Raw genomic sequence first — 27563 nt, 5'->3', positions numbered from 1 at the left:
TTGTTTGTTACTTTTAAATCTATACATAAATATGAATATAAATATACAGTTTGACATGGGAAACATTAAATTATTGCTTTGTGCTGCTCTTTTTATTTTTAAAGGTTTTATGATCATTGTCAGTTTCTGTATGATCACTGTCAGTATTTACACACACACACACACACACACAGAGAGAGAGAGAGATGGTCACGTCTCTGATGTCACAAAAACCTTGTAATGCATTAGTTTTTAAAACATTAACTTTACATTTATTTATTTTTAGAACAATTTCAGAAGGTATTTGATGTAATAATGCTCTAATGACAAGTTTATTGTACATGATTCCTTGCTTTTCCTGCAGGTACTAAACACTCTTTGGTTTCCCCTCATCTGCAAATGACAACGGACTTTTGCCAAAAACACACCCTTAAGTAATGTTGCTATGTCCGACTCACACTGTCACAAGCGTGACCCATTTTCGCAAAAAAGTTTTTAAGCTCGCATGAGGTGGTTTTTCAGGCAATTCGAAAAAGAAATGTTTAGCAAAACTGCAATGGAAACAGTTTTTTGCGCATTTACAGTCACCTGACTTAGAAGCCGCGGTGTGTTTGGACAGAATACGAGACAGAGCTCTTTATTAAATTCAGACAGAAGAATTACAGGAATACTGGATTCTAAACCTCAAAGAAATGCCACAATCCAGACCTCGAAGCAGAAATGAGTGAGAAACACATAGGCAGTCTTTCCTTACCATTAATGCTTGGATAACACGCCTACGTCTCTTTCCATTAATAATAATAATAATGTCTAGTGCGGTGGCTGTGATACTGTATATATAAACCTACCAACGTCCGTTGGCATGATTTTTGGAATTACTTATCGCGAGATGAAAAAAATTACGTTTTATTCGCATAACATCGGTTAATGGAAACGCTGTCATTTCGCAATAGTTTTTTAGCGATATTTAGAAAAAATCGCAAAAGTTTTGTGCACATCTGTAATGGAAATGCGCCTACAGTTGTGTTCTGTTTAGTTTGTTTTCATTGGACTTGTCTACCTGTCATCACGTCACGTGTCGTCTTCACTGTCATTATTAGTTCAGTTGTATCACCTGTGTCTAATTAATCATCATCATCTACATCACCTGTGTTCAGTTAATCAGTGTTCATCTGTGTTAGTGGCCCTGTCCCAAATGACACCCTAAGCACTCGTGGTCTTCCTACGAGTCTGCACTTTCGTAACGTAATGCCGCTTTGACTGTCGGGAAGAAGTCTGCTGCAGAGTCCGCATCAGTGCGGGATTGGCAAAAGTGCGCATCAAGGGCGCATATCGACCGCAAAGGGGGCGCTCGGAAGCACCCTTCTGAGGCCTAAAATGACAAATGGGACACCCTACGGTCTCACGGACTTAACGGACACGCACACGCGGCAGCCATTGTAAGTGCACAAGGCCGAAAGTGCATATGAAGTGTGCCATTTGGGACAGCGCCAGTATTTAAGTTCCTTCAGTTCAGTCAGTCTTTGTCGTGTGATTATCCTGCCTGAACCCGTTGGAATTTCTATTTAGTAAAAGTTTGTGTTGGAGCCTTTTTGCCTTTGCCTTCTTCTGCCTGCACCACACTCTGACACACGCCACATGTGTTCTCACACAGTGAAAATACATCGCGGAACAAAGCAGTTACTTTTAGTATGAAACAGCTCAGCTTTTCTTTTTTTTTTTTATTAAGAAATTCAAAACAATAAATACACTGACCGTTTTGTGACTTTACTGTGAATAGCCTCAGTTCAAGTAGCATGTGAACTGATCGATCATCTCTTTTAGTTACAGCACATGCATATGAATCAGAGGGCATGTTGTTTAAGTGTGATGTTAAAAACCATGGGAGAATTAAGAGAAACTTTATTTTTATAACTGTTTTTAAGTGTAATTCTGTTAACTGTCAAATCGCCTGTCAATTAAACTTCGGCAAAACTCTAAAACCAAATATTACAATGCTAAAATTAAACATTACAAAGATTATTTGTGTTGGTAACAAACATTCCCGGAAACGCTCATTTCAAAGTAAAATAACTGGCTGTAATTTTTTCAGAGAAACGAGTATGTGAACTTAGCATTTTTCCTCAATATATGCAAACATATTATGGTATTTTTATGCTTTAGTAGAGTGAAAAAGTTACATACAGCACCTTTAAGTGTGGTATGTTTTTTCTTTATAAACCACTTTCTTAATAAACTGTTCACAATAATAATTGAGGTGTTTTTCTTTATAAACCACTTTCTTTTTCACAGGACAATTACATATTTTATTGCATAATTCACAGGACAACTGCATATTTTACACAACACTATATTTCACTTATATCCTGTACTAAATTGCTGCTTGTAAGTGTGACTGAATTGTTAACTTGTGCTTATTTCCTATTGTCTTTTATAATGGCTGTTGTTGTTCATTTAAATATTGTTGTTCAATAAATATTATATTATGTAAATCATATGCTGTTTTTGGTATTAAGAAAGGATCGTGATATGGACTTTTTGGACTATTCTTAATGTGATTATTTGCAAGACTAAAAGTTTAAAGATGTAGAACAACTAACACTTTGTGGCAAACAAAGATAAAAAGTCACTTAATCTCATGCAAAACAAAAAAGTATCTTCAGATTGTGCCTGAATTACACAGAACATTTACATTTTCCCTTTTAGTCGGGGAGCCAAAGTCTCAAAAGCTCAATAAAATGGGTTGAACCTGACATGGTCTGCCATACTTTTTATTTGTGTTTTTTCTGTTAACTTTGACCCTAAGAACCAATAATTGGAGGGTCTGGTCTGCCGGAAATATTGCGAAAAAAAATTGTGGCCATTTTAGTGTATGCACCCTTTATTTTTTATTAGAAAAATGTGAAAAATTATTTTTTCCTCAAATCCTCAGTGGGTTTGGTAGGCTGTCAGTAAATGCATTCCAGGTACACAGAACACATGTTCTGACAACATCCACTGAAAAAATAACTCTTAAAACACATTTCTACATGATTTTGCATTAATTTAATGCAAAAAAATTAGGCGTTTTCTCACTTTTTTCCAATATTTTCATCTTTACTTCACTGGCAATCAACTATTTCCCCAAGTTATGACATCAGTCAATATGTCATTCTTTTCACCAAACAGTATACTCATTCCACAGAAAAAATCATAAAAATCCAACCAAAATCAATGGATCTGTGATGATTTCACTAATAGTTGATCAGCAGGCTCAGAACTTCAATAGAATTTTAGGCTACTCTCAAAATTCCGAAAGACATACTGGATATTTAACATGGTTTTTAATGTCTACATTATTAAGCATCATGGCCTAGGCATCTTTTTAATTTCAACATAACCCTGTTCTCCCAATGGAAGTGTGTCACACATGAAATATAATACAGCAAAATGACTTTCATTACCCCTCCTTGAACTGCCACCTTACCGTGGTGGAGGGGTTTGAGTACCCGAATGAACCTAGGAGCTATGTTGTCTGGGGCTATATGCCCCTGGTAGGGTCTCCCAAGGCAAACAGGTCCTAGGTGACGGGTCAGACTAAGAGCGGTTCAAAACCCCTTATGATGCCCAAAAAAAGGAGGACCGTGACGTCGCCCGGTATGGCGCAGCCGGGGCCCCACCCTGGAGCCAGGCCCGGGGTTGGGGCTCGTATGCGAGCGCCTGGTGGTCGGGCCTCCCCCCATGGGGTCCGGCCGGGCTCAGCCCGAAGGAGTGACGTGGGGCCACCCTCCCGTGGACCCACCACCTGCAGGAGGGACCGTAAGGGGCCGGTGCTAAGTGGATCGGGCGGCAGTCGAAGGCGGGGGCCTAGACAACCCGATCCCTGGACGCAGAATCTAGCTCTAGGGACATGGAATGTCACCTCTCTGGCGGGGAAGGAGCCTGAGGTTGTGCGTGAGGTTCAGAGATTCCGACTAGAGATAGTTGGGATCACCTCTACGCACGGCTTGGGCTCTGGAACCACACTCCTCGAGAGAGGATGGACTCTTCACCACTCTGGAGTTGCCCATGGTGAGAGGCGGCGGGCTGGTGTGGGTTTGCTTATAGCCCCCCAGCTCAGCCGCCATGTGTTGGAGTTCACCCCGGTGAACGAGAGGGTCGCTTCCCTACGCCTTCGGGTCGGGGATAGGTCTCTCACTGTCGTTTGTGCTTACGGGCCGAACGGCAGTGCAGAGTACCCGGCCTTCTTGGAGTCTCTGGGAGGGGTGCTGGAAAGTGCTCCGACTGGGGACTCCATCGTTTTACTGGGGGACTTCAACGCCCACGTGGGCAGCGACAGTGACACCTGGAGGGGCGTGATTGGGAGGAACGGCCCCCCTGATCTGAACCCGAGTGGTGTTCTGTTATTGGACTTCTGTGCTAGTTACAGCTTGTCCATAACGAACACCATGTTCAAGCATAAGGGTGTCCATCAGTGCACATGGCACCAGGACACCCTAGGCCGGAGGTCGATGATCGACTTTGTGGTCGTTTCATCCGACCTCCGGCCGTATGTCTTGGACACTCGGGCGAAGAGAGGGGCGGAGCTGTCAACTGATCACCACCTGGTGGTGAGTTGGATCCGATGGCGGGGGAGGAAGCTGGACAGACTCGGCAGACCCAAACGTACTGTGAGGGTCTGTTGGGAACGTTTGGCCGAATCTCCTGTCAGAGAGATCTTCAACTCCCACCTCCGGCAGAGCTTCGACCAGATCCCGAGGGAGTCTGGAGATATTGAGTCCGAGTGGACCATGTTCTTCACCTCCATTGTCAACGCGGCCACTCGGAGCTGTGGCCGTAAGGTCTCCGGTGCCTGTCGAGGCGGCAATCCCCGAACCCGGTGGTGGACACCGGAAGTAAGGGATGCCGTCAAGCTGAAGAAGGACTCCTATCGGGCCTGGCTGGCTTGTGGGACTCCTGAGGCAGCTGATGGGTACCGACGGGCCAAGCGGACTGCAGCCCGGGTGGTTGTGGAGGCAAAAACTCGGGCCTGGGAGGAGTTCGGTGAGGCCATGGAGAAGGACTATCGGTCGGCCTCGAAGAGATTCTGGCAAACCGTCCGGCGCCTCAGGAGGGGGAAGCAGTGCCCTACCAACGCTGTTTACAGTGGAGGTGGGCAGCTGTTGACCTCGACTGGGGATATCACCGGACGGTGGAAGGAATACTTCGAGGATCTCCTCAATCCCGCCGTCACGTCTTCCATTGAGGAAGCAGAGGCTGAGGGCTCGGAGGCGGACTCGTCCATCACCCAAGCTGAAGTCACCGAGGTAGTCAAGAAACTCCTCGGTGGCAAGGCACCGGGGGTGGATGAGATCCGCCCTGAGTACCTCAAGTCTCTGGATGTTGTGGGGCTGTCTTGGCTGACACGCCTCTGCAACATCGCGTGGCGGTTGGGGACAGTACCTTTGGACTGGCAGACCGGGGTGGTGGTCCCTCTTTTCAAGAAGGGGGATCGGAGGGTGTGCTCCAACTATAGGGGGATCACACTTCTCAGCCTCCCTGGGAAAGTCTATGCCAGGGTACTGGAGAGGAGAATCTGGCCGATAGTAGAACCTCGGATTCAGGAGGAACAGTGTGGTTTTCGTCCCGGTCGTGGAACACTGGACCAGCTCTATACCCTCTACAGGGTGCTGGAGGGCTCATGGGAGTTTGCCCAACCAATCTACATGTGCTTTGTGGATTTGGAGAAGGCATTCGACTGTGTCCCTCGCGGCGGCCTGTGGAGGGTGCTCCGGGAGTATGGGGTCCGGGGCCCTTTGCTAAGGGCTATCCGGTCCCTGTACGACCGGAGCAGGAGCTTGGTTCGTATTGCCAGCAGTAAGTCAGACTTGTTCCCGGTGCGTGTTGGACTCCGGCAGGGCTGCCCTTTGTCGCCGGTTCTGTTCATAATTTTTATGGACAGAATTTCTAGGCGCAGCCAGGGGCCGGAGGGGGTCGGGTTTGGGGACCACACGATTTCATCTCTGCTCTTTGCGGATGATGTTGTCGTGTTGGCCTCATCAGACCAGGACCTCCAGCATGCACTGGGACGGTTTGCAGCCGAGTGTGAAGCGGCTGGGATGAAAATCAGCACCTCCAAGTCCGGGGCCATGGTTCTCAGTCGGAAAAGGGTGGTTTGATTTACCAGTCAATCTACGTTCCTACTCTCACCTATGGTCATGAGCTGTGGGTCATGACCGAAAGGACAAGATCCCGGATACAAGCGGCCAAAATGAGCTTTCTCCGCAGGGTGGCTGGGCGATCCCTTAGAGATAGGGTGAGAAGCTCGGTCACTCGGGAGGAGCTCAGAGTAGAGCCGCTGCTCCTCCACATCGAGAGGGGTCAGTTGAGGTGGCTCGGGCACCTTTTCCGGATGCCTCCTGGACGCCTTCCCGGGAAGGTGTTCCGGGCATGTCCCACTGGGAGGAGACCCCGGGGAAGACCTAGGACACGCTGGAGAGACTATGTCTCCCGGCTGGCCTGGGAACGCCTCGGTGTCCCCCCGGAAGAGCTGGAGGAAGTGTCTAGGGAGAGGGACGTCTGGGCATCCCTGCTTAGACTGCTGCCCCCGCGACCCGGCCCCGGATAAGCGGTAGAAGATGGATGGATGGATGGACTTTCATTATTTTATTGCCTCAGATGACAACTATTACAACTTTAACGGAACAAAATAATTTAACATAACTTAATTAACTAGGTGCAGGTCCCTGTGAGGTGGGATAATCAGGAGGGTGGTACACTGCAGATACTGCTCTGGGGACAGACCTTCACCCTCACCACCTGAGGAGACGCATACACAAACACGCGGCCTGCTCACGTGTCCCTGTCTTCAAGCGCAAGTTCAATCCTTGAACATCTGTTGGGGTCCCCAGTGCAGAGACATGCAATGCCACACTTCACATTGGCTCTTGCACAGGAGCATCCTCGGGCACACATGTTTTTCTTGCAGCGGCAGTATTGGCTGTGTTTGAGTTCAGAAGGTTTTGTGGCTTGTACTCCTTCATTTTGCTGTTGCAGGTCTTCATCCTCTTCTCTCGTTCCTCACCTTTCAGACTTTCAGCAGGGGAGACATCATATCGATCACCAACAAAGTGGATGCAGTCACACTTGTCTGGGAGGATTCCAAGGAGCTGCCTCAGGTACTTTCCTTGCAGTTCATGGAAGGTGTTGCTCCCAAGATGTTGGTAACGTTGAATGAACGCCATGGCATCTACTACCATTACAACAGGCTTGTCAGATGGCGGTAGTTTGTCCACTTCCCCCCATGAGCTACCAAGGGCTGTCTTGATTGCAGCAAGGTAGTCTGCCTTGTTTCCTTTACGCATTGCATAACTTTGGTCAAGGGATGGATCTGGCTCAAACAGGGAGGCTGGGCAACTTGTCCATTCATGGCCAAACACTTCAACCTTCCTGTCTTCCTCTAAGTCCTGAACAAAGTATAGGTTCCGCACAACTGCACTCTCCTCCTCATAGACCTTTTTTGCTTTGAATGCCATGGACATTGACTTCTTTGGCTTTGCTGCGAAGTTTGAAAGTTTAATTTGGGCTACTTTCTCACTGTCTGTTCTTCTTGCTGCAGCCAGTGCCTCCAGTCCTTTTTCACGAGCACAGATCAAGTCAGCAGATGTGGCTTTGTGGCCTGTTGAAATGTTGATCAGCTCCTGTTCTTCACATCTGAAAGGATTGATCATCTGGTTGTTGATGACATCTGTTATTTTCCTTACACCTTCTGCCTCCTTAGCACCTTGACTGTCCTTGTCCTTGTGGTGTTTGGTGTCATCTGCATCCAGGTGTGCCATAGCCTTTGTCTGCTGTGACACAGCTGTCAGAACTGGAAGAGCTTTCAAGTATTTCTCCATGGTCGCTGGCTGCTGACTGATGCCAGTGAAGAGTTTTGTCTTGGCATCACGGTTGTAGGTTTTCTCAAGTGCCATGTCTGTCCAGACACCATTGAACCGTCCTTCTGTTTGACGTACAGTGAACTTCCCATCCTTGAATTCCCTATAGATGTTTGGAGCCAGTGTAGGCAAGCTTCTCATAGCTTCTAGGTAGTGGGGCAGGCAGGATACATACTTGTAGTGGCCAGCAGCTACAAGGTATGGTAACATCTTTTCCACTTCAGCCAGGTGTTCCTCCCACAGACCTGCACGCTCAGCATGGATAAACCGTCTAAGAATCATCACCATATCCATGTACATTAGCCATAGCTTTGTGGTAGGTGAGGTACATGCTTCATCAAACTCAGCCATCAAACATGTCAGCTTTTTAAGTTAGTCAGTTGCATCAGCACACGCAGAAGTTGCCTCCTCTACATCCTCTTTTGACAGGGCATCTAGGAGTAGCTGGACATTGTTGCTAAGCACACACATGCACTCCAGGTCCTTCTCTTCATCGACTAACCATCTGGCAAATGCTTCCCAGTGTAGGGCAAACATGGCTGCATACATCATAGTGTGGGCGTGCAGCATTACATAGTAGTCTTTCCCACTGATGATTTTGTTTGCTGTTCCACGGAGACAGACATCAGCTTCGACCATGATGTCTTCGATTCCAGTGGACTGCATCAAATGCCCAATGGCTCCAAGGAAATTCTGAGCAATATGGAAGCCACCCATGCGCAAGATAAGTTTGGCATACTTCTCTTTGTTCTTCTTTTGCAGACTCAGAACCACCTCATAGATTGCTTGATCACATGTGATGATGGCATACTCTTGACCATGTTTTCTTGACACATCCATGCAGTACTGAACAGACTGTTCGACCACATCTGGGTTTGTTGGTGACTTGGGGAAGAAGGGACCATAGCTGATCACAGTTGCAGGGATGGTAGCTGGGATGAGAAATGCTTGGAATGAACTCCGTGTTGGAGCAGCACAACTTGGTTTCAGGTCCTCCAATAGTACAATAGGGCAGCTATGCAGTAAATGCCAGAGGATGCCCAGGTGGTCAAGAGGTTCTGCTAGACACACAGGAATCTTAGGCTCTGTTTCATCTCCAACCAGGGAGCAACTCTTTTGACGATCTTTTAGACTGAGGTGGCTTTCCTTGGTTTGAAAAGGCTGAGAAGATTCCAGAGCTGGTTGGCGGGTTTTCAGTAGAGGTAAACTAACCGTTGGTGTGGGGTCTTCATCTGGATTCTTGTACTGGAATATGATGTGTGTTGTGCCATGCAGTGTTCGTCCATCCTTTGTGTACTCTTGGAAGTCAAGGTTATCAAATGCAAACTGTGTGAATCGTCCAACCTTCAGGTTCATTGGTATGAAGGCTCCATCCCTAGTTGTCTGCTCTTCAACTGCCATTGCCATTGTTGTAATATATCTCTGTGCTTCTTTGTAGCTGATGCTGTTCCCAAATCTATTTAGGAGTGACACAGTCGACTTGCTTCTGGTTTCTTTAAGGATGTGCAAAGCTGTCCCAACGTGTTTCGGTGTTGGGATCTTGGCAACTGCTTGGCAGACATCCTGGGCAAGGTTGAGAACTTGTTCTTGCTGCTTAGGACTGATTTTCACCCGGCCGTCCTCACCTAACTCTGGAGATGCATCTGTTATCATCCATGCCAGGTGGTTATACAGGTTAGAGCTCACTCTTCGGGATGCCTCCAGGTATGATATCTCTAGCTGCAGTGACGGGTCTTCAGTCATACTTCCAGGCATCTGGTGACTTCCACTGGCTTGATCTGTTCTGGCTTCTCTTGCTTCCTTCAGGGCCTGCTTACGTTGGTCCTGGAGCTCCTTCCGTATTCTCTTTGCAGTGTTGTAGGAAGAGACTATGGTGTCAACTCATCATCACTTTCTTCTTCATACTCTGCCTCTTCAGTTTTCTCCTTAAGTTCCTTCAACTTTGAGAGCATGCAGCCAACATTAATTTCTGCTGAGCAAATCAGGCTAGAACATCCTTTCTGTGGCACAACCATTATTTTACAATTGCCACCTACTTCATAGTGCCTTCTAAGGCAGGCAATCAAGGATTGACATCTATATGATGTAACATTGTGAACTCCATGGCTTTCCAAGTATTTACGGAATTCATCCCTCAAAGCTGTAACAAAGAATATGCATTCTCTTTGAAAAGGGGCTCATCTATCTGAGATATGAGTTGGTTTAGTGCAGCATCATATGGAGTGGTGGCAGTACTAGTCTTTTCCTGTGAATGAAGACGCTTTGTCAGGTAGTTGGTCATGCATTCCTTGTGGTATCGGAAGTCCTCAGCAGTCATATCAGTACACCTGTTTCCATCAAGACCACGAATCTTGTGTAGTATCTCTTCATCTCCAAGTTTGTTTGCTTTTTCCCATACTGCATTCTGTCTGTCATAAGTGGCGATCAAAATGAGGGATCTATTCCCCCTGGCCGTGCGTGCTCTTCCACAAATAAAGCACTCTTCCTTGTGTTTGATGGGCTGTGGCATTGACATCCGTGTTTTTTTATTAGGCCTGCTGTTGTCTGGCTCAGGATTAAGTTCTGCTTCAAATGAAGTGCCTTCTGGCTTTTCAACTTTTTTCCTCTTCTGGTCAACAGTTTTACGATTCGTGTACTTCACACGACATTGTGTGTGCCACAAAGGATTCCTCCCCAGAAAGTCACATTGAGCTTTCAGCTGATTGTCAAGTCTGTATGAGACATCATCCTTTCTGTTGGTTACAGCATATAGGAGGGAAGGGTAGCTGTGATTTGTCAGTTTCTGAAGAGGACCAGCGTCACTGTCTGTTTTCTGACATATTATGCAAACAGTATAGTTGGTACTGAGCAGCTTTCTCTCCAGCTGCTTGGTTGAGAACTCAGGCTCCATCCTTTATTCTTCTCCAATTCACATCACTCCTCTCCTGTTATCTCCTCGTCACTTTTATCCTCTCCTGTTCAGTTCACTCCTCTCCCCTCTCCTCCTCTCCTTTCTCCTCTCTTGTTTAATCCTCTCCTCTTCACTATTCTCCCCTCTCCACTCCTATTCTCTCCTATTCCATCCACTCCTCTCCACTTTTCTCTCTTGTTCAATCCACTCCTGTACTCTTCACTCTCTATTCTCCTCTCCAATCCTCTCCGCTTCTCTCCACTAATCTCTCCTCTCCTATCCTCTCCACTCTTCTCCTCTTCTAGTCCTCTCCATACCTCTCCACTCCACTCCACTCTTCTTTTCTGGTCAATTCACTCCTCTTTTTTCCTCCACTATTCTTCTCTCTTGTTCAGTCTACCCCTGTCCTCTTCACTCTTTTCTCCTCATTCCTCTCTTCTCTTCTGTTCAATCCTCCACTCTCCTCTCCACTCCACTCCTCTTTACTGTCCTTTCCAATCCTCTGCTGCCTTCTCTTCTCGCTAACTTTTCCTCCACAGCAAACCCAATAAGATCAGAACGAAATCTGCAAATGGGAAATATTGTGCATTCAGGTGAAAGAAATCTAGATGTTTGACACTACTAGCTAACTAGCTTTTGACAAATCACTCACTCTATATACTGTACAGTACTATATACAAAAAAAAACTATGCGTAATATATAGTGTGTTTACATCTTACAGAACATTTGTATTGTTCAGTATTAACGTTTAGTGCAGCCTTTAGTTATCCTTAATGGCTTACTATCTGTCTGACATGAAAAACACTTCAAGGACAACACCAGCCTTCATATAAGTGTATTTCTAATGATTCCTCACTCCAAACGTATCCCTGAAGCAGCATTTATTCTCATATCTATTTCTTTACCTAGCAAGTCCAGTTGAAATTTTCGCAATTTCTCAACTTCCGGTCGAAGCAAAATGGACATATAGGACACATACCCCTCGTAAAGCATACGATTCTGATCCAGTGTTAATTTTGACAACAAATTTTTATTTCGTTTTAGTCATAGTCTTTTGACTAAAATGCCATTTTAGTTTTAGTTATATTTTAGTCATCTGAATTGTTTTAGTTTTAGTCTAGTTTTAGTCAACGAAATACAATAAGATTTTAGTCGACTAAATGTAAAATCGAATGGGTTTGGATAAATTGTAATGCATTAATTTAGAATTTCTCAAAAATTTCCAAACCCATTATATACTCCCAGAGAAAACATTTATTAATTAACCTGTTAATATGAATCATTTTTAAAGCTTGAACATGCAATACAGACCCAGATTCAACTGCAGTGAGATAAAAAAATTTCACAGACGAAAACGAGACGATAACTAAATAAAAACCAGCTTTAAATGACGACAACTATGAGGAAAATTTAGTGACACTTTCGTCAATGACAAAAAAAAATGTCGTTGATGAAAATATTGACGAAAATTATAGTGTCAACGAAATTAAAACTGTTCTGAGCATTTAAAAAAAAAAGTAAGTCTCTACCCCATTCCTGTGAGGAGTTATGGCCGTTTAAAGGAACCACAGAAATGAGCTAAAACGGCTAAAGCTAGCTAAGTAAACTAGTAGAGAATGAATGCTGCTGCTACAGGGATACATTTGGGATGAGGAATCATCAGAAATATACTTGTTTGAAAACTGGCATGGTCCTTTCAGTTAATTACTATTACAATATCCATATTACCATTCTTTTCCCAAAACGCTGGGGCAGACCTACCGGTATTCACTGAAGTCACTGTCACTTACCACAGAGACAATGATGAGCAGCTTCGAAGTCCATTGGTAACCGTTGGTTACCGTTGGTTGGTTGTTCCAAACAAACTCATTCAAATTACTAAGATCATGTGTGTGTGCGTAAGTGTGCCATGATGTTAAATATTCAGCATGTTTTACAGAATTTTGAGAGTAGCCTAAAATTCTATTGAGGTTCTGAGCCTGTTGATCAACTATTAGTGAAATCATCACAGATCCATTGATTTTGGTTGGATTTTTATGATTTTTTCTGTGGAATGAATATACTGTTTGGTGAAAAGAATGACATATTGACTGATGTCATAACTTGGAAATAGTGAGAAGTGAGAAAATGCCTAATTTTTTTTGCAGTAGATTAATGCAAAATCATGTAGAAATGTGTTTTAAGAGATATTTTTTCAGTGGATGTTGTCAGAACATGTGTTCTGTGTACCTGGAATGCATTTATTGACAGCCTACCAAACCCACTGAGGATTTGAGGAAAAAAATATTTTTTTTCACAATTTTCGAATAAAAAATTAAGGGTGCATACACTAAAATGGCCACATTTTTTTTTCGCGATATTTCCGGCAGAGCAGACCCTCCAATTATTGGTTCTTAGGGTCAAAATTAACAGAAAAAACACAAATAAAAAGTATGACAGACCATGTCAGGTTCAACCCATTTTTGAGACTTTGGCTCCCCGACTATTTACAACTGAGTTTTTTACATGTTACTGTTGTCAATAAATGTTCAGTTTATCTGCATATCAATTCAAGCTCAGTGCTTTAATGTTAAATTTCCAATAAACAAACATATGCTATTATTAGTAAATGCACTTATTAATGCAAAACAATAGTAAATTTATGATTTAATTAACTTTGATACATTTGCCCCCAGCGCCATCAAATCAGCTGCTTGCGCCACCATCTGTAGAACTGAGTGGCAGCAGTGCTACTGCTCTCAGATGTTAGTCTGGAGTCCCGTGCTGAAAATACTCTTTATTTTATGTCAAAAGATTTTGTTTTTACCTAATTTAGTATGCCGAAGTCTTCAGATCTCCTGTAAATCTCCACTTAAAGCTCATTGCATTGGTGTCAACAGACTGAGGTATGTGTTGGTGCTTTCAATTGTTTTTCTTTCCATTTTGTATTTTTTCAAGAATTTACATTACATTATTTATATTATGTTTTCAATAAGTATAAAAACAAACTTAGTAACTTATGTATTTTGATTTAGTCAGATCAGCTCCTCCTACTGCATTTCATCATCAGTGAATCTCCTCCCACATCAGTCACATCATCATATCAGCTCCTCCCACATCAGTCACTCAGTCAGTGAAGCTCCTCTCAAAGCAATTCTCCAATAAATGCTGGAATATTCCCATCAGCTACAAGTGAAGACGAGCATCAGAGCATCAGGAAGAGCTGAAATCTGTAAAGACTGAGTTTATTAAAGAGGACAGTGAGAACACGAGTGATCCAGAACCCTGCAGAATGAAACACACTGAAGATCCTGAAGAACAAAGAGGTTGGTGTTTATTCTTCATTCATTCATGATGCTGAAGAACATTCATGTTAGACACATTCAAGCACTTTATCATTTTTTTTGTGTGTGGATTTTATGGTAACACTTTAGAACACTGTTTCTTACTGCATAAGGAACTAATAAGGAATTATAATCATAATGTGTTTTGTGAAGTCAGACTTTGTTTGTACATGTGTGCTGATGAGATCTGGGATGAGCTATATTTTGCTTAGAGGTATGTATGCAATGTAACACGATCACTGAGCAGAGATGTTCACTGATGATGATACTTAAGTTGGTGTGTTCTTTACAAGGAAAGGAATGTTTTTAGCACTAATGTATTCACTGAGGGAGAGTGGATTGTACCACGTGTAAGCATGAGGTATACATTCCATTTTTAAACATAAACAAAATGTTTCGCTACCTTACAAGGAAGTTTAAGTCTCTCTGTGATGTATATAGGCTCAATCTTACTGTACCACTGCAGAGAAACATAAAGGCATGATGGGGTGAGAGGAAGGAGAAACATAGAGATGAGGAGTGAGGGAAGAGAAACCCAGAGAAACCATTTACAGCTGGCATGATGGGGTGAGAAGATAAGAGAAATGGGGAACAGAGAAATCTGGAATGAAGACCTCCTCTCATATAGCCTTATTCTTATATGCCGGTTTCTCTCTGTCTGACACATGACACATGTATATAAATAATCAGTCTCTTGGCAAAAGTAACTGGTGTAGCTTCCGTGATTCAACAATAATAGGGGGAAGCAGGATTTTCAAATCTACAATGTAATATAATTGTATGATTGTGTTAAGTAACAGTTAGTTAATCAATAACTAATGAATTCTGTCATACCGCCTGAAGAACTATTAATTATCTACTAATTAAGGTTCAAGAAAAATAACTAATGAACAGTCATACGAAACTAGATTGAGTTGTGAACTTCCTTATTTACTAATGTTATCAATAGAAGTAGTATTATGAAAATACAGTTTTAACGAATACATGTAAATGTTAAAGAGGTTTTTGCCTGTATTGTTTTGTGAGTGTGTTCTGTAAGAAATCAACTTCAGAAAGGAACCTCAATCAAGTGCCTCACCATAACTAACCTCAGATTAGTTTTTATATTTTATATACAGTACTGTGTGTGTCTGTATTCCTCAGCATAGAATGCCATTGAGTAAATTCATGTATTTGAGGAAACGATTGAGGGAAACTGAAAATATAGGGAACTAGAAATTAATAAATAATTATCAAATAATTCTGCAGGAATTACTTAGAACCTGAAACAGTATTCTAATGTGAAAATATAAGTAACTTATTAGTAATTAATAAAGAATTACCACATACTTCTGACTCGATTCAAACTTACTGTATAAAAAACAAACAAACAAACAAAAAACACTATTAACGTAATCATCTAAACCTTTGTAAAATACATGACAATGACGTTTAGGTTTCACTAATAGCCGAAAGATGCTGTGACTGACTCCATAATCTGCTCATAAACAAACAGTGCACAGCTCTACACAGCAAAAAGTCCAGTGTTAAATTAACTCTCCTGGGAGTTTATATGGCTCCAGAGTCAGTGTTAAAATATGAGTGTTAAATTAACACTCAAGAGTGTTAAAGTTAATGAGATAATTAAGTGATTCATTGAGTGATAATTGACCAATATTGAAGACACCTGATGTTAGCAAGCAGAATCACCAAAGGAGAAAAACTCATTTTTTAAGACACCGTTATGGTGATCAGTGTTTGTTTTAGTTGGGCTCTTGACCCATAAAGCATCAACTTTACATTTTGTTTGGCTGTTGTATCTGAGTTATAACTCTCAGATGAACAAAGAGAAATGGTGATCAGGTGGTGTTGGTTATGATTTGATAATTATAATTTGACCTGAATATCAACTCTCATTTAGAGAGTCAGAGTTACCTTGTTGATTACAGCAGCCTGTGATTCTACAGCAAATGATTTTTATCATTATCAATATAATCCAAAATATTTCTTAAAAATTGTTCTGATAAAAATACTTAGAAAATGACTTTATTTAGACACACTGACATCAATAATCAGCCTGTGAATCTCAACAATGGTGACAATAATAAAGCATGTTGCAGTGCATTCTGGGTGCCACCAATCAAAACTCATTCATGGCTCCCATCATGCATTGCGGTATGAATAAATTATGATCTGAATTGTCTTACTAATTTCCTTTTCCTAATTGAATATTCTGTTTGTCACCATAGTTGAGATTCATACACTGATTCTTGATGTCTGTGTGTGCCTAAAGGAAAGATTTTGTTTTATCAGAACAACTTTTAAGAAATCCTTTAGACTAGTTAGAAAAAAAGATCTTATGCTGTAGAATCACAGTGATGCTGTAATCAACAATATACATTTAAGTCAGAGATTAGACTCTAAATGAGATCAGTGATTCAGGTGAAATTATGATTATGTCAAAACATAACCAACAAAACCTGATCAACGTTATCTTTGTTCATCTGGCAGTTATAACTCAGATACAACAGCCAAAGATAATCTAATGTTTACAGTTTATGGGTCAAGAGCCCAACTAAAGCAAACACTGATCTCCATAACGGTGTCTTAAAAAATTTGATTTTCTCCTTTGGTGATTCTGCTTGCTAACATCAGGTGTCTTCAATAATGCTCAATCATCACTCAATGAATCACTTAATGAGCTCATTAACTTTAACACTCTTGAGTGTTAATTTAACACTCATATTTTAACACTGACTCTGGAGCCATATAAACTCCCAGTAGAGTTAATTTAACACTGGACTTTTTGCTGTGTAAGAACATATGTTAACATCTGATGTAAATAGATTTAGTATCTTTAGAAATAAAATAATTTGTTTTATGCAAGGGATAAGGCGTTTCCATCACGTTAGCTAGGTAGGCTAACTGACATTGCATCCTTGTATGCTGCCTTGCATTACATACCTTTCATTTTATAGATGAAATAAAACGTACACAAACCTGTATTTCGCCGAAGAAATGCACCAAATCGGCAGCGCTGAGAACTCTCCAGAAGAGGATGCAAATGCCCGCGCTCTTGCAGCACCAAATCACTGTAAAATGTAGGCGACTGCGATATTGCCGGAACTTGAATGGTGCAAAAGAAGTTTAAAATAATGTATAAGAACTAAGTATAATATATGCTTTTTACTTTTTAAGTACATTAAAAATGTATTACCTTTGTACTTTTACTAAGGTCATTTTGAAATTGGCCTGATTATAATTTTACTGGAGTAATATTTTATTGGGGTATCTGAACTATCACTCAAGTACACTGCTAAAAAAATACTCTGTATGACTCTTCATTAGTAGTTACTTCATAGTTATTTTTCTTGAACCTTAATAGATAATTAAAAGTAGTTCTTCAGGATGTATGACAGAATTCATTAGTTATTGATTAACTAACTGATACTTCACAGAATCATAAAATTCTATTACATACTGATTAGTTAACTCATCTTTCTTAGTAGTTAACAGCAGTGAATTAAGCGTTAATAAAGAATTACCTATTAGTTCTTCAGTAATTACATTTTTTTTTAACTGTGAAATGGCTGCAAAAGTTTATTTATTTATTTATTTATTTTTTACAAATGGTCAGTAAAGGGAGGTTTTAGTAATCTGATTACATAACTCAACTTACTTGTTATGAGTTACCCCAACACTGGCTATTATACACACATAGCCTACCAGGGAGCGTTCTTTCCAAAGTTATGGACAAACGTTCAAGTAACATTAATACAACTCTTTTATTGGCGTCCAGGGGCACCTGATGCCAGAACCACCCCACTCCCTCTGACAGGCCAGCTCATCTACACACCCCACTATCCCTGTGGTATATGTGCCTTCTAATGTCTAAGTGCATTAAAAGAGGTGCAGAGCAGGGGGGAGAACTTATTCAGGACTCCCCTCAGGCGCCGCCCTCGCTCTACCTATGGATTGATTGTGTGCCCCCTCTAATATGAGATGCATTAAAAAGAGGTGGGGCGCGCCCGTGCAGGTCCTCTTTTAGCCCTCCACAGAGCACCCCACCCGGCCCTATTCCTAGTTGATTTAGTTATTGTTTTCTTGAATGTGGTGGACATCTATCATGAGGAGCATTAAAAAGTGAGGTGTACAGAGTAAAGCCGCCCTGGCAGTCACAGGGGAAGAGGAGGGCTGCATTTGCGTTCTTTCTTGCAGTAAAATTCACTTGATCTTGTGTTTCTTGAACGGCCCTTAATAATTATAACGTTTCAGTAGTTTTTTAACATACGTAAATATCAATCTAAATCTTGGTGCCAAAATATGGCAGTATTGTGTATTTTAATGTTCATTTCATGTTAGATAATTGTGTCATTGATCAAACATATTTAATAGTTCTCACTACAGAAACATGGGAGTTTTGCCTATGTTTTTAAAAAAAATAACTGGAAGATCAGTGTACAGTACCTCATTCATGGAAAGTTTCAGGGATGTACAATTAATTTATAAAAAGACGTCAGTTATTGTAATATTTTATAGCAGTTGTCAATCTCCATTCACTCCATATTTCTCTAAATTATTTTGCTAATTTAGAAAATTTGAAAATGAAAGTTTTTCTTTCATTTCAGACCTGATGGAAGAGAACGAGGAGAGTGAAGAACTGAGTGAAGTGGAGGAGAAACATCATGTCAAACCTGGAGAAAAACCTTTAAATCGCTCAAATGCTAAAAATACATTTTTAAAGAAAAGAAAAGACACGAAATCTACAACCTGCACTCAGTGTGGAAAGAGTTACACAACCAAACATAATCATGAGATTCACATGAGAATTCACACTGGAGAGAAGCCATTCACATGCCATCAATGTGGGAAGAGTTTCAGTCAATTATCATCCTTTAAAGGTCACATGAGGATCCACCCCAGAGAGAAGCCATTCACATGTGATCAATATGGGAAGAGTTTCACATACAAACAAAGTCTTGAGCATCACATGAGAGTTCATACTGGAGAGAAGCCGTTCACATGTGATCAGTGCAGCAAAACATTTCACTGGGCATCAGTCCTGAAGAGACACCTGACAGTTCATATGAAGGAGAAGCCACATTCATGCTCTGTATGTGGAAAGAGTTTTTCAGTGCTGCAAAGTTTACATACACATCAGAAAATACACACTGGTGTGAGAGAGTACATGTGCTTTGAGTGTGAGAAGACTTTTATTACAGTTGACCAATTAAAACAACACCAGAGGATCCACACTGGAGAAAAACCTTACAAGTGTTCACACTGTGACAAGAGATTCAATCAGTCAGCAAATCAGAAAACACATGAGAGAATCCACACTGGAGAAAAGACTTTCATGTGTGATCAGTGTGAAAAGAGATTCTCAAACAAACCAAGTCTTGAGCGTCACATGAGAATTCACACTGGAGAGAGACCATTCACATGTGATCAGTGTGGGAATAGTTTCACACAAAAAGCAAGTCTTGAGCTTCACATGAGAGTTCATACTGGAGAGAAGCCGTTCATGTGTGATCAGTGTGAAAAGAGATTCTCTCGGAGACAAAATCTTAATGCTCACATGAGGATCCACACCGGAGAGAAGCCGTTCACATGTGATCATTGTGGCAAAACATTTCTTTGGGCATCAGCCCTGAAGTCACACCTGATGGTTCATACGAAGGAGAAGCCACATTCATGTTCTGTATGTGGAAAGAGTTTCTCACTGCAGCAAACTTTACAAACACATCAGAAAATTCATACCAGTGTGAGAGAGTACATGTGCTTTGAGTGTGAGAAGACTTTTACTACATCAAAAAGTTTAAAACAACACGAGAGAATTCACACTGGAGAAAAACCTTACAAGTGTTCACACTGTGACAAGAGATTCAGTCTGTCATCAAATCTGATAAAACATGAGAGGATCCACAGCAGAGAGAAGCCACACACGTGTGATCAGTGTCAAAAGAGTTTCTCTTTTAAAAGTCACATGAAGATACACATGAAGATCCATGCAGTGGAGAAACCAATTAGTTTCCTAACAGCCATAAGTGACAGGACAGATTGTAGGGGTGGGCGTTTTGACGATTTTATATTGTGATCTTGAAGACGAACTACTTTTCAGTTGAATCATTGAGATCGTGATCTTTTATGTCTGTTATAACTACAGCAATGACTTTCTACTAGATGATTGTGATGACTGGCCAAATTATATTATGTGTCTCTATCATGTGTCTTTTCATTCATGTTGACATATTTGAGAAACAATTCAACGCGAGCCAGCAAAAGAGCTGTGAAAGGAATTGAATTTTAGTTTAGTAATGATAACGTGATGAAATGCGGACGAAATTGCAGAATCCAGTCATAAAAACAAAATTTAATGTATAACCAGGAATGTCACGGAATCTATCAAATTTTTTGCAGAATAAATCAAAAGCAGGTCAGTATAGACTTCAATTAAATCAGATCACGATATAGACTAGTGTCTATAAATATTAAACCACAAAAGACTGGTAAATATAAATCCTGCATGTTCTGCGTGTTTTGTTTACCACACAAACACACACACTGAAGCACTCGTGAAGTCTGAGAGCACTGTTCAAGTCTGAAAACTCTCTATAGCACTTCTAAAAATAACTATAATTATACTAAATAATTATACTAAATAATTATACTAAATAATTAACTCCTGTTCACACCAACACGAATGATTGGAATGAAAATTCAGTGAGATTTGTCAGTTAAAGGATTAGTTCACTTTAAAATGAAAAAGCCCATGATTTACTCACCCTCAAGCCGTCCTAGGTGTATATGACTTTCTTCTTTCAGACGAATACAATCAGAGTTATATCAATAAATGTCCTGGCTCTTCCAAGCCTAATGTTGGCAGTGCATTGCAACCAACAGATTGAAGCTCAACAATGTCACGGAATCTATAACATTTTTGAAGAATAAACTTGAATTGTAATGACTATTATAACTATTATACACAGTAAAATCCCTGGTGTTAAATTAACACCGCTCAGTGTTTATATGGGAACCACCAGCAGGGTGTTAAAAGTAACACTGAGTGTTAGAGTTAATGAGGTAATTAGGTTATTAATTGAGTGATGATTGAGCATTGAAGACACCTAATGATAACAAGCAGAATCACTGAAGAAAAGAGAAACACAAGAAGTACAACTGACTTCCAAAGATGAAATCCACAGAAGATAAAAGACGACATTAAATCTCTCAAGATCTCAGCAGAGGAGGATTAAACAATTCCACAAACAGCATTACCAGCTTCACTTATTGTCAACTAGTTATAGAGAATGAACAGAGTTTTAGATGTTTATGTTTTATTGGAAATAATAGGTTTTATAAAGTCACCATTATGGTGATCGTTTTTTTTTTTTTATATATAATTTTTTACCACAGGTCAAACATTCTGAATTGTGATTTTTAAAATACTTTGTGGAGCAAATTATTTTAGACACATACAGACATCAAGAATTAGCATATGCATTTCAGCAATGATATATACATCATGAAGCAATGCATGCTGGGAGCCACCATATTATAAAACTAATGGCTCCCAGAATGCATCGCAGCATGAAGCATGTCACCATTGTTGTGATTCATAAGCTGAATCTTGGTGTGTGTGTGTGTGTGCGTGTGCATGCGTGTGTGCGTGTTACAAATACCACAACTAACATTAAAAAAAAAATATAAAGAGTCAAACCACCCATCTGAAGGAAACACTGATCACCATAATGGTAACCAAACATTTTCAATAAAACATCAACATCTGAAACTCTGTTCATTCTCAAAAAGAACTTCTGTAGATGAAATGACAGAAATAAGGTCAAACTGGTTTGTAATAAGAGAGATTTCATGTCTTTTCAGTTGATTTCATCTAAGGCTGTGTCTTGAAGTCAGTTGTAGTTCTTTTCTTTCTCTTTCCTTCAGTGATTTTGCTTTGTAGCGACTGGGCTATTTGAATCATTCATTTGTTTGGCCTGAATTAACAAATTCAGACTCTGTGCTTTCTAAGCACATTTATTCTGAAACACAAAGCCTTTTTACACTCTGACCTGAGATATGTAAATCAAGACTCTCGACAATCCAAATTACCATCATGGCTCCGACATGGCTGGGTTTAGAATGTTTTCGGACACTTTATGGCACCTAGGAGCAGACCAGATGGCCCGAGAGACAAACATATACATCTTCCTGAAGCTTTGCAAAGCTTCAGAAGAATTCCAAACCCCCCTTCTCTTTACACACACACACACACACACAAAGCAATTTGTGTGTTACTCAGGATAGAAATATAATTTTTAATGTATGTAACGCAGATTTGTATTTGGCCTTCCTGTATGCATGTTTTATTAATTTGTTTGATCATATAATTATGATTTTCTAGTGTGTGGCTCTGAAATGGATTTTTGAAGAAAGTTTCTCCCATTGGAATCGAATCTTCAGGGCTAAGTCTTAAAAATTTTATGACACCCAAGCTGCAGCTCATCCAGCTCCGCTGCAAGAGATAACGAGGAGCCAACATTCCAATGCACACACATACACAAACTTTGAACATTAAACTTAGAATATAAGCATGTCATATGTATTTCATATACCCCTGTGTTTCCCAGTTTATATTCACTCCGTTTATGACATTTATTTGAATGAACAAACCTTAAATGTGTGTAATTATGCATATCTTATGTAACTTTATGTTTCTTCCACTTTCATATGTCATCCTTGGTATCTGTTCGACCGTCTTGCGGTGACTAAACCAACCATACATAGGAGATTACAGTACAATGTATTGTTCTGTGTGTACAATCTTCCGAGGTAGAAATGACTGAATGTTCTACCATCATAAACTATGCAAATAAGTTCTTTTGACAAGACAAAGAAGAACTTTTTCCCGCTCGAGATACTCTGAGATGATTGGTTCACGTACGTGGAGCAGGCGTGAGCCCATCCTCTCCATAAGAGACAGACACAGAACTTTCTCGAGAGCACTTTCACAAACCCTCTTCGTCAGCGAGAAGATCCATATGGCTCCCTTTTGGGAGCGTTCTCCGTTTTTCTTTTTCTTTGAGTTTTTCTTTATTTTCGTCTTCGGACTCTCCGGCAACCTCAAATTTAAAGAGACTTGAACAGCCCGCGGCCTCGCGCACCGAAGCAAGCCCTGCTTTCTTAAAGAAACACACGCACGCTGCTCTTAGGACACACACACAAACTCGGCGTTCTTCAGCAACAAAGAGAACCACTTTGCAAGATAAGTTTATTGAACTTTGAATGTGATTTGATTCCTTGCTGTCTCTCAAAAGGTTATATTGCCTGTGATTTTGCCATGCTGAGATCATCTCGGTGATCTCTCTCATCCTGAACTTTAGTTTCACTTTCTCCCTTTCATCCTCTCCCTCTCTCATCTGTTATCCGTTTGGTCTTGTAATGTTTTCATCCGTATGTTTCTGTTGTAAATATATGTATTTACTCTGTGTATACTCGTAGTTTCGATGTAGTATTAGTCCAATTATTAAAAACCCATTATATCCTAGATTGTCTCTGTATAAGTGTTCATTTTACAAGTCAATGAAACGACGATCAAGCTACGCTTTACTAATGCGCTACTGTTAAGTAACCTACATTTTATAAGAACAAGAAAGTAATTTTCATGGCCAGAAAATATAGCTTTCTTCGAATTATAAGAAAGAGATAATTTTGTTGAGAAGTTGATGGAATTAATTTTACGACCAGTTTGCGGGACAAACAACTGTTTAATTAATACATTAATTTCCCTTAAAAATTATTCTGATTAATTGATCTGAAAGAGGGACCTTTTTGGTATATTAATGATTAAATTATAATTCATTGTAATTGAACATTGATGTATACGAATGGGTCTAAATTTCAGTTTCAATAATTTATTAATATTGTAAGAATATAGATGAATCAACCCGATTCATAATTTTGATTCCCTATAATCATTTGAGCTAAGTCATATTCCTTACAGCTTGTTATCATCAGGTGTCTTCAATCATCGCACAATCATCACTCAATTAATCACTTAATTGACCCTTCGCTAAGCCACGCCCGAAAACCGCCACAGGCCAATCGTGGCTTAGCAACCGTAACTAGGCGCGGGAGGTCTGGCAAGCTTTCGAGCGAGTCAGGGAAATATGCCGCGTTGTGCGTATGGATTGTGCAAATCTGATACCCGGTATCCTAAAAGTTTGGACGGGGGGGTGGATTTTGTTCCCTTCCCGAAACCTAAAACCCAAGGGGAGAAATGCCGGGCGTCATCTTCATTTATATAGCGCTTTTAACAATGTAGATTGTTCTAAAGCAGCTTTACATTGATAATAGGAAATTAAAAGTAAAGTGTTTTGGCTTTATAGCAGCTCTAGAATAAAGCTATTGTCCAGCTCGTGGATCAAGCAGTGTGATTAAAGGCAAGACGGAGGCTCACTGACATAATTTAACGTTACTTAAAAATATAGTTCAGCATTTTGTTAATCGACGGCCAAACTAGTAACGTTACCCCCAATCCGATCGCGACTCTCTCGGTGTTAGTTCTAGTAAAAGTAAAAGGTAGTTAGTAAAAGGAGGGAACATCAGGGGGCTTGCCGGAGATCTCCAAGGAAAAGGTTGGTATGCAAACTTAATCAGTTCATAACAGTAAGTTAGTCACTAATGTGACCCACGACGTGTGAGCGGTAGCCTGGCGCAATACAAATATAAGCGGGAGAATGTTATCATTGCAAAGTGGTCAGGCTAATGTCTTGTGTTTATTCCACAATACATATGGATAAGCTGTTTGATTTATAAATATTAGAATATTTTCACATTTCACTTACCCTGCTGGGCATGCACAGCTGTTCCTCAATGTGTGTGTTTCACATTTGAATGGTCAGCGTATGAGGCGCTGCTGCTTGCGCTGGGACGTTATAGACTTTAGCTTCAATTTTGATGAAATTATTCTCTAATCGTTTGCATATTATGTCGTGGATATAGCCCTCGAATGCATACTGCAGTCTTGCTCTCTCATATTTTCACCTGTCCGCTAAAAATGACTAATTATCTCCTTAGGAAAGTCTGAAACCAGTGCATACATACTGTAATAGACGTGCCAGGCGCAAAAGCTTGACAGGCGTAGCAACAGTAACTAAGGAGGGCGGGGCTTAGCGAAGGGTCAATTATCTCATTAACTCTAACACTGCTTCAGTGTTACTTTTAACACCCTGCAGGTGGTTCCCATATGAACACAGAGCGGTGTTGATTTAACTTGATTTTTGATTGTTGATTTTACTGTGTAGCATGTATGCATATCGTCACCTTCCTAAAATAACTGCCTAAGTCATTTTTTTTTTTTTTGCATAAGTCATCTCCTCATGATGCTGGCCACCTCTGGTAGTTCGTACGAATTTGTACGATTTGTCTAAACCCACGTGATGGGGTCAGGGGTAGGTCATTTGTATGAATTCATACGAATTGGGCAATTCGTAAAATATGTACGATTTTGCTAATTCGTACGAGTGAGGTCGTATGAATTCGTACGAATTAGCCACCTCGTAGAATTTGTACGTTTTCCCGTGAGATCAGGTTGTTTATTATTGGTCCATTTCTGTTTGTGGTATTTTCCAACAAAATGTTTTTACCAGACAGTCAAATATTTGATTTTGTGAATTTAAATATTAGATATTCAATATCAATCCAAAACAATATACATTCATAAAATAAATGTTTCTTCTAGAAACAAACTTTGATGCATTATTTTTAGGTTGTCATTGTAAAGCTGCTTTAAAACAATCTGTATTGTAAAATACAGAGGTGATTTTCAAGTTGAATAAGTATATAAATATTGAATTTATTGAATAAATAACTAGTAATGGCATCAAATACTACTAATAATACATTTTATTTGTATTGCACTTTACATTACAGCAATCTAAAAGTGCTACAGAGTATATAGTAATACCACTGATCTATATAGAATGACTGGATAGCTCATGACGTCATAAACAGTGAAGCCACCGCGCCGCCATATTGGTATTCCCTAGTGAGCTCACGCGTTCTATTGAATCAATAGGAAATTTTATGTTTCCACTGTGAAAACATTGCCTAACGAGACACCATTTTTAAATCTAAAGTCTCCCAGTTCATTTTTACAACACAAACACCCTAAGCCTTTAAATGGGTATTTGTTTAAAGTCGGAAATTGTTCCTGCTTATTAAAAATTGCTTTGATAATGGGTAGAGGAGCTTGGAGAGTGTCTGTCTAGGCTAACAGCAGGTGGTAGTAATGAAGAGTTTTTTGTTTTGTTATTTGCCCTTTGACTGAAGAAGAAGCTGCTTAACTCCTCGTTAAAAAACGTGTTTAAAATATAATAGGTCTATTTAATAAAAGACTAAAACGGCAATTTCTTGGCAAAAGGGATAAAACACTCGTACAGTGTTCTGTACGAGAACACTAGTCGGCCTTCACTGAAGAGCTATCTTCACAGGTGAGAAAAACAGTTTGATACTATTAATTAAATAGTGGATGCTATCAATGCTATCAATAGTATCAATGCAGTTTGATACTATTAATTAAATAGTGAATGCAACCTGGTCTCATAGGATTCCGTGAAATGTCCACGGGCCCTTAAAGCTATAGTAGGTAATGTTGGAGAGCTAGCCAGATTTGAAAGTGGCACCTCTTCTAAGCTCCGCCCCCTCCTGTCAGTGCTCCGTCCAAAGCTACGCCCCCCCACAAACATGAACGCGCATCCACATTAAAAGTCAGCTAAGCTGTATGTACCTACGACCTGTAACGCAACTGGCTTACACCGACAGAGAAGCTAATGTTAGCATTGGGCTAATACAAGCTACAACAGTAACTACGTTGCCTAACGTAACATATATCATGGAAATAACAAATCCCCCCGAAGCAAAACAAATAATTACCTGTCCAGCAGAAAGACCGCAACCTCGGCATCGCTTTTTAGGCCCTTCAGCTTCCTTAGTTGTCTCCACCGTTCAAATGCGGAACCAATGTTGACCCGAGTTTGTCCTCTGGCTTTATCAAGTGCCAGTTTCGTTGCAGCCTTTTCTGCCTCAGACTTTCTTTTTTTAGCCTTTTTGTCAGGGCGAGTAGTTACAAGCAAAGCTGGTATTGGTAGTTTTGGCTGCATTTTATCTGCCATTGTGCCGCAAAATCCTGCTTACTCGGTGTAGTGAGCTAAATGTTTCCGGAAACGGTGACATGTGATTAGTGCACGCAGGGCTGTGCACGCAGTGGTGCTCGGGCACGAGACATGAAGGCATCTGATTGGTTCTTTACATTCGCACCGAATGGCAGTGATTGGTCAGAGTTTTTACTGTCCTACAGCTGCTACAGAGGTCAGATTTTTTTCATTCCTTTTTTCTGAACACATAATGTATTGACTACTATCAGAATGGAAGGACCATTTCACCCAGTATAAAAAAATATGTTTCTGAACAGGATTACCTACCCTAGCTTTAAC

The 27563-nt window shown here is 40.6% G+C and overlaps 1 protein-coding gene across 1 annotated transcript in view; it reads right to left on the bottom strand.

The window, feature by feature from the left end:
- Positions 1 to 27563, bottom strand: part of LOC311081665 (uncharacterized protein) — a gene marked incomplete at its 3' end in the record, with an annotated part of 465213 nt that overhangs the window by 410501 nt on the left and 27149 nt on the right. The gene's annotated exons all lie outside the window — the stretch shown is intronic.

Source organism: Abramis brama, assembly GCF_963993115.1.
Source record: "Abramis brama genome assembly, chromosome: 1".
Taxonomy (NCBI): Eukaryota; Metazoa; Chordata; class Actinopteri; order Cypriniformes; family Leuciscidae; genus Abramis; species Abramis brama.
This window is presented reverse-complemented; position numbering and strand designations above follow the sequence as displayed.